Below are 7,817 nucleotides of genomic sequence, written 5' to 3' on the forward strand. Positions count from 1 at the left end.
CGATAGACGCGCATGAAACGCGTAGATCATATCGCATTGCCAATACTATCGATACTATTGTACTTTTAAGCGACATTCTCGCGAAAAGAAAGGCACGCGCTTCACGCTGGAATCGATCGATCGATGGGTCAGGGAACGATCTTGGAGAAACTTACAAGAAACCATGTTTTGAAAGACATGCAGGAAAGAAAGAATGAAGATTTTCTTTAAAAAAGATGTCTTGTCGATTCGTTAAGCTCATCAAGACACCTTCGCCTAATTTTTGTTTCGATCCTTAAAAAAAATCTACGTTGTATTGGGTGGCCAAGTGTGCTGTTCGATTCGTACATAACTCGAGATCCATTTGAAATCGTTTATCAATAAGATTGAAGAAGTTACAAGAAAGATAAACTATAAGGGATAATGAATTATCGAAGCTTCGAAGCAAGTAAATGTTTATTAATGTAATGGATTTGATTGGCAGCTCGAGAGTTAATATGTAATATATTTAGATAACCAATGAAGTCGACTACGCGGTTTTATAACCATTTATTCGAAGGTAAAGTGAATAGAATCGTTTTTAATAGTGAGAGCTCGCTGTGCCTGATGTTAAGCGGTCGATAGTGAGATTCAAGGTTCGATGTTAAGTAATAGTCGACTTTAGTGTCGTTTCTGACCTATATTCGAAGAAAAGACAAAAGAAATGAACAGTGTAGTCTTTGTTATTTTTAATGCAATTAGTATTATTGCTCACCGATAATGTTATTACATGACACGTTGCATGACATGATGCCGACGTTGATTTCAACGGTATTGCGTATTTTCTTTTTCTTAAAAGAAAATTATGATGTGATATATAATTCCAAAGTGATCGTCGTTATTATTATCGTTGTTGTTTGATTAGTGTTATTCATCGTCGAAAAGCTATTTATTTTGTTGTTTACGCTTTGGAAAAGCGCCGCGTTTTAAAATCGTTGGTAGTAGATGATCGAGATAATGTTAGTAACCGATAACATCGGAAAAATTGTTTTTTAATTCTTTTCTGTATTTTATTGTATGTTTTATCGTTCATTGTTGTTATGTGATTTTATGCAGAGAATTTATAACACGTTGTTGCGAAGATTTTTATAGATTTTGTGATATTTTTATTTTTTCTTCATTTTATAGTTGAAATATGTCTTCCTTCGAAGAAAGTATAATGGCTGCTTTTAGAATTAAAGTGCAATACAGAAATAATTATAGCTCGTTGAACTTTCCCTCCGATTATTTATTTAATCTTATTTGAGAAAAATATTGACTTGCTTAATTATGTGTATATTGGACTTAACAATCAAATTTCTGCAGTAGCATCCGTATAATCGGACCATGAATGCAATTCGTTTTAGTGTTAGTTTAAATAACGAATATTTATGTACAAAAAATATATATTTTTTATCATCGCAAATTTTATTTGAATATTAAGTGTTATGTAGATAATTAATTAGATGATGTGATTATAGTTTTTGTTTTTCTGTCAGGAGTATTTATTTATTTTTCTTGTACGGTTAATAATATTTGTTTAGCTTCTAGTCATCTAAAAAATAGCAACAGCACAATTTTACAATTATATTAAACTATCCAAATATTCACACATTCAAAAATAATAAAATTTCCATTCGGCGAATCTAACGATTTATGTTTCAAGACGTTTAAGGTAAAACATGAATAGGATTTCAAAGATTAGTAATAATAATAAACATATGATCATCTATTGGTAAATCAAAGGCAGCGAAATCCTATAAACGTTTAATAAAACTCTAAATATTTAATAAAAGGCAAACAAATTACGCTTTATCCAGAATAAATTCACCAATAATGTAATACCATTTTAATTCGTACATTCTGATATTATAAAACATTAATATTTAACTCTCTGTGATCAATATTTCCTGTTAATTTTAAAAGAATAAGAGTTTATAAATATCTAAATAGATGAAATCGTTATGTCATAAACATTCGAATCTTATAAAATTTTCGTTTCTCGAAATTTTCGAAAAGAATGGCCCAACTTTTACGCAGGACGTAAAACGAGTCACAAATCAATTAAAAAGCCATTCCCTGTTGTGGACTGAATAATTCACACTGCAAATTAGCGAAGGCACCTTGAAAACCCCGCGCGAAATTCTATTCGAATTAATTACGTGCATCTACGCCGTTTCGATGTTCTGAAAAACAGTTTGAATAAGGAATGTTGAACGATTAAATCGATAATAAAGTATGCCATTTAGTCGACAGAAAAAGGTCGATTTGAAATGATCGAAAGCTCGTACTAACATAATCAAAGGAGCTTTTAAAAATAAAGATAAAGTCAAGAGATATTGTACAATGAAATAACTTTTTTTATTAGAGTCTGGTTAGGTAAGATTTCATTATATTTTAATTCGTCGATGTGCGTGTCCTTCAGTTGTTAATTAATATTAACTCATTGTCAGTGGAATATGTCGTTTAATTTATGCTTTGTTAATAGTCACGTCGATTGATCAGCAATAAATCAAAGTCTGATAATTTTATCTATGATATTGTACGACTTCTTTATCTTTTGTCTCTTCTAATGTTTCTTCCTTTCTTTTTTTTTTTAAATTTTGATTCATCGTTTCTCTGTGATAGAATTCTCGTGTTAACGTCCGCTGTAAATAATTTATAAATATATGTACGTCGTTTCAGTAACGCGATAATCGATAGTCGGAAAAAAGTGTTTCTCTCATATAAATAACTAGTATTTAGTTTGTAAAAATGATGGGCTACGTGTCAACAATCGCATATGTAAAATTAACCAGGGATGAACAATGTGTCCGAAGAAAATTCTGTATCTAATATTAATTCGCGAATTTAGTACATTATCTAATGTTCGTTATTTTCTTATGTTGAGACGCGGTTTCGTTTATTTTTTGTTATGGAGTTAATGCTCCAGATATGATTATTTCTCAATTGTAAGATCGCGAGATAATTTAATTTTATTTCATGTATGAATTTATAATAAATTGTCGCTTTTTTACAATGTTTCGATGTAATTAGGAAACTTTATTACTTTACTTCTTGTTAGTTTTGTTAATCTTGAAAACAATTAAAATTAATAAAAAGAAGTAGAAAAATTTGCGTTATGAACGAAATTTCAATTTGTTTTATTAAGTACTTTTAATTTAATAATCTACATGCTCATGTTGCATTTTTTGTAAATTTTGATGACCATTTGTTTCTACAATATCTGCAAGGTTTAATATTATAAGAGAAATTCGCTGCATACCTATGCATACATATCTCACATGTACGTGAAATAATTTTTAGTGAAGAAAAGAAGAAATGTGTTCTGAAAAAATACGTTCTGGAACCTTTTTATAGTTTCATATTCATTTTTTGTATTAGCCTGCCAGAAATAAAACTTGATTATATTTCAACTGTCAAATATTGTTTTTCTTCTTTTTATTAAAGTAATATACTACGTATGTTACGAACTAATCTAAATAAGATAATATTAATATTACTTGTAATATAATTAAGTTTAATCATTTTTAATTAATCTCAATTCGTAATAAAAATATGTCAACGCGCATCGTATATTTTATGATAAAAATATAAAGTTTAAATGACTGAAATGTTGATAATTTTAATGATATACAGCTCATTACTAAAATAAATTAAATAAAAAGAAAATAATTGTTCATAAGGAGGATTTGAATAATTTTAATTAATTATTAAATTAATAAATAAAATAAGCATTCTGTTATTAATTCTGTTACAATCAGAATACAGTTCTTTTATTCGATAATGTTAATAGCAATCTTTATTCCGTAAAAATTGCAGGAGTTTAATCAATTATCGCTTCTACTGCTATAAAGAATTAAAATCGCAGTTGAATGAGACACACAAATATTTAAGAGTAATATGAAACGGAATATAAAAATAGCCTTACTTCCATAAAATAATAAAGCGATTTTTAGAACGCCTCGCAAATATGCATTAATTAATGATTAACTCCATTATTAGTGAAATTTATAGAAAGAGAAAGATTGTCTCACTACAATCATTTAAATGATTAATTAATTACCTATTCATCGATCTCCATTTTCGTAAAAGACTTATGAGATAAAGAAAACGAAAAGGATAAAAAACATTACACAATTTCTTATACTTCTTTAAAACCTGTTAAAAAATTGTTTAATTCGCAGTAATAAAATACCCGATGAATGTAATTTCTCAAAGAAATACATTTTCTGGTAACTTGATTATTATCGTTCCTTTTTTAATCAAAAATTTGACATAAACAAAATTTTATTCAAAATTTTGATATAGTTTGTTACTTAAGTCTTGGTGGTTTATATTCTTTCATTTATGATAATTAAACACGCGACAAATGTAACTTTTTTTTAGCATTCTCTATTCTAATAATTCTTGCAAGCATTCATTTTTTTCATCAATTAAAATACAAGAATTTTTATTTATAAATTTGATATAATAAAATATCTGATTAATAAAAATTTTAGTATGATTTGTTTCTCTTATTTTTAAAACCTTTCTCCTGAAATTTATTTTGCCTGAAATCGTGGTGCGTATGAGCTTACAGCGATTCCTTGCTTAATACATATTAATGAAACGGGTGACAATTTTCCAAGGGATTGCGACGCGTAACGTACCCTCACGGATCAAACAATCAAGTTTGCTGACTCGCCTCATAAACGAATAGACGTAATGCGACGTCGTCTTTTATGAATTCTTTACGACTGTATATTGCACATTTTATACCAGTTATTGGACAAAATTTACACGTGTAGTATTTCATATGATTACTGATTGACCGGAAAGAAAGAAAAGATTTGCAAGTCGTGTTTGTTGAATATTTGAATCGAAACTATTTTGGTCTTAAATTAACGACTAACCAGTTGAAGTGTGATTTTGTGTATATAAAACAAATATATCTATGTTTTTTAATTATTCATATATCTCTCTGTTCATTAATTGAAGTTTTCAGCTGTACAGATTTGAAAATTTCTTTCGAATTGTACTTAATTTCAAACGAAATAACAGATATTCTCTAAATGGTAAAGTCTTAATTTCCCATTTACTTTCTGTTATATCATAATTTTTCCGATATATTATATATCTTTTTTTAAATTAGGTAAAGATTTGTTTAGAACGACTGAATATTTGAGAAAAATTAATCTAAAGTACCTGATATATAAATATTTTATGAAAAAATTATTTTTCAAAATTTTAATTCTATTTCAAAATTTTAGTTCTATGATAATTTTCCCAATTTTTATAATTGAAAAGACAACAAATGTATACTTGCAAGTTTTTATAAATTCCTTTTAGTTTTAATTTAAAAAGTTCGAAAAATTAGTCGAAATAAATGTTATTGAATTTAAAAAGAATTGTAAATATTCGATAAAACATAATTTGTCAACTTTTTAATTTAATTTCGATTTACTTTAATTTCTTTTCACTCTCACCTTAATTTTTCAACTTTTTAAGGCCAAAGGAAGTTTAGAAATATACGTGATACTTGTAAGTTACATATGTTAAGTCGTTTTAGTTTAACATTTTAATCTACAAAAATATCGAATATTTTAGACTTGAAAAAATTCTCTCGAAACTCGATGAACGATAATTTTCTAATTTTCTACTTTAATTTCGAAATTTTAATTCCATAACAATTTTTAAGGCCAAATTCACCGTTTAACATAACTAAAAGGCTACACAAGAAATACTTCAACTACCTTCTTCTCCGATCTATTGCTACAGCAACTTACGTTGTAAAGTTGAACCTAATGTACACATACTTCATATTGGTAAAACATGTACGTGATATAAATATACTCACTACTATAACAACTTACCGAATGTCCCTTCTGGACAAACTGTAAAAATCCTCGGAGTTAGTAAAAAAATCTAATAAAACAACGTAAACGACCAAAAACAGGTTCGTTACGATACATATATGCCAAAGAATTTATTAAGTTTTTGTGAATAAACTATTTTTAGCAACTACTTTTCATAAAATCTTCCATTGGAGAAAACTGTTGGCAAAGTTTAAAGAGAAAACTATGGTTCACAACATTAAAATACATTAGTAGACTGTGGTTGTTTATACAATATTTATGGAAAATGTGTAAGTGAAAAACTGCATGTAATACACATAACATGCAAACATACACAGGATATCCAATAATTAAAGGCATACCCGAGAAAAAGATGATTCGTCATGAGAAAATAAGTAAGAAAATGAAGAATAAAGTTTCTGTCTATGACTGTCTTCAGTATATGTAGTAAAGTCTGCCATTAGTACACGTGTATTTCAAACATGTATATAATCCCTAAAATATTAATAAATTATTTATATTTATAAATACGAAATTAACGAAAAAAGTTACGTGATGTTAACCATTGCAAAATTAATCAAAAGTCCTGATAATCTATACAAAAAAATACAAATATATACTTTGCGCAAAGAAAAAGTTAAACAAAGAACTAACCTCAAACTTTAAAGAAATTAATAGATGCATCAATAATTTATTTCTTCCAACCTAACCTCAAAGAACCGTATTTTTAGTACTTAAACACAAAATCAGAATATAAATACAGATGTCGTTTGATTATTACAGAATAAATCATCACCTTAATGCTGATTCTTATAGCCTACGCTAGTATAAGTACAAAGTTGAAAAGATGATTAAAAGAAGGAATGCGAATCTGACTGGTTATTTCTGATAGACTTAACATAATCATAAAGATAAGCCGATAAGCCTTATTGGCCGAAAGTGTCACAGTGTCACATAGACAAATAAGACACAGAACGATACATTGCCCGAATAAACCTTTATCTAGGTAATTATTCGAATAAATAATAAATTGATAATCAATTAATTAATTAAATGATTCGAAACTTTTATTCGCGAATATCTTATTCTCCGCTATTTGCTACTAAAGCTTGCTAATTGTTATTTATTATCCCTATATTTATCTGTAAATGGCGCAAATATTTATGTTTACTCGCTTTTATTCTCTCTATGCATTGGTTTACTAAAGATCGATTACAAATTTAATAATTATGTTCAGCGAGTTATCTTTATTCGCTCCACGATACAAATAAATCCTAGTATTGGTGAAGACGAATAAATTCTGTGAATGAATAAAATTATTCGTGATTCACGAGTAATGATTACTTTGTTATCTTTATTTGCTATTCGTTATTCGAATAAATTTTGACTGTTTTTACGTGGCTAGAAAATTTCTCAAGTTTGAGGAAACTAAGTACGAATTTTTATTAATATGTGTCATTTCTCGTTTCAATTTTATGTTAAAAATAGTTTCAAAACATTAAGTCTTTTTTTCGATTGAAATAAAAGCGAAATTGAAAGATAGAAGGTTCAAGGATCGTAGCTGAATTAATCATTTTTCCAGCTCTTCACGTTTCATTATATAGACGCAACATCGACTACAGTTGACATTCGTATTCGCTGACCCTTGCATGAACGGCGACTATAGGCATCGTTAGGAATGGAAGGATTAAATTAATCAGAACTCGATTGGTCCACGAATATTTTTGAAAAATCAGAAAGAAAGAAATCATCAAGTTACATGAATTGAACATAATTTTCTTTTACGGTCATAAAATATGAAAGATTAAACGGATCGATAAGCGCAACAAGCCCCCAATACAGATAATTCTAAGTGTTAATTAGAACCATCAGTCGGATCTAGGCGACGAGGACTGGTGCGGGCGAAATTCAATTGCTGAAGAGCTGAGAAAAAAAGAAACTAGTACGCTTCAATTCTTCAGAAACCTGACCGGCAGATTGCGT

Source organism: Bombus pascuorum, chromosome 14 (assembly GCF_905332965.1).
Source record: "Bombus pascuorum chromosome 14, iyBomPasc1.1, whole genome shotgun sequence".
Classification (NCBI taxonomy): Eukaryota; Metazoa; Arthropoda; class Insecta; order Hymenoptera; family Apidae; genus Bombus; species Bombus pascuorum.